Raw genomic sequence first — 1,740 nt, forward strand, 5'->3', positions numbered from 1 at the left:
CTACTATCAGCTGGCTCTAGGATTTGGTTTAGAACTTAAGCAAAAACCCAAACAAATCCACTAGTCATTTGGGAAGACCACATTGTCACAAACAGCATTGGCACATGTGACCTTGCGCTATACTCAGTCCCCACCCCGGGGACCTAGAGACAGTGGTGCCCACTGGCCTCCCACTCCGGAAAAAGGAAAGGGTGGGGCTGCGCGTGGTATCACCTGTTGTCCCCCTGACCCAGGCCGTCTCTGGCACTGATTTTCTCAGCACGACTGTACCAGCCAGCAAAGGGGTCGATCGGTGCATCTTGATGGCAGGTTAGGTCAACTGCAGACTGCCGTCGATGGTAAGATGTCTCATCTTTGGCACTCGTGGTTGGTAAAGTTGAATCATTAACTGGCTTTCCTTGAGGATGTATGAACATTAGCACATCACGGACGGCACTGTACTTCAGGCTAGATGTTGAGATGTTGTTCTTCAATCAGTAGAAACCACTTCTCTATGGATTTGCTAGACGGTGGTGGCTTGTGTGTTGCTGCACCACCGGGCGCTGTGTATTTCCTACACCAGGAGGTCACTCGTTGCGGGCAGGTTTCAGCACAACTTCCAGGTGAACACACACTAGGAAGGAGAATGTGGCAGTTCACTTCTGAAAACACTGGCCGGTGCAAATCTTAAGAATAACAGTGACACACAGTCTGACGCCGTGCCAGCAGCTGGGCTCCTCACGCTGGAGGCACTTGGAACATACAGTCAATCTGAATGACACAGGTGGAGAAAAGACCTTCATGTGACGGATATGACACAACTCACAACGAGGAGACAGCTGCAGACATACGTTAATTATTGGAATGTGGGATGGACGCGATATGGATAAGGTAAATGGCTAGTCTTCAAAGATGAAACACATACAAGTTTATATTGTAGGCAGGAGTGGGCTGAGAAGGACCGGGGCTGGTTGTGTCTGCCATGAGACAATCATGTGGTCTTACATGAGCCCTGCTGCTGTAGCGCCTTACGAAGTGGGCTGCTCACCTCACGGTCAGCAGTTTGATACCACCAGCCACTCCAGGGGAGAAAGGTGAGGCTTTCTACTCCTGTAAAGAGTTACAGTCTTGGAAGCCCACCGGGGCCGTTCTACTCTGTCCTAGAGAGTCCGAATTGACGGTGAGTTTGGGTTTGGGTTTTTAGGGGCACCATTGCTGGGAATGCCAACCTGAATCCAAGCCCACTGCCCAAGCCCACCACCATCGATTCCGTTCCGACTGACGGTTAGTTCTCCTCCAGGAGTGGATCTGCTCCATAGGGTTTCCAAAGCGCTAAGACTTTGTGGGAGCTGACAGCCTCATCTTTCTCCCTTGACGTGGCCGGTGAGTGAGCTTTCAGTTAGCAATCCAACACTGACTGCACTGAGTCACCCGGGCTCCTCACCCGGGATCTAGAGACAGCTGTTTCATGCAGGAGCAGCACCTCTGCTCTGTGATTCCAAAGGAGCCACTTTGGAGATGTAGAATGTCTTCTCCCATGCATGACTCAGGTTGATGAGATCGCTATTGGCTTCCGACGCTAGGAGATAGGAGCAATGGTGACCTTCGCAGGCCCCGATGACAGGAGCTATGAGTGACCCAGAGTCTGGAGTGTCTAAAAGGTTCTGGGATAAACGCACCAGGTGACTAACTGGGTGTTTGGAGGTGTGTTGTGACCTGACTGATGAAACAGGCCTTCGGAGACATTGGCTTTCCTGATTG

Source organism: Echinops telfairi, unplaced genomic scaffold (genome assembly GCF_000313985.2).
Source record: "Echinops telfairi isolate 266 unplaced genomic scaffold, ASM31398v2 ScPeMD7_22;HRSCAF=79, whole genome shotgun sequence".
Classification (NCBI taxonomy): Eukaryota; Metazoa; Chordata; class Mammalia; order Afrosoricida; family Tenrecidae; genus Echinops; species Echinops telfairi.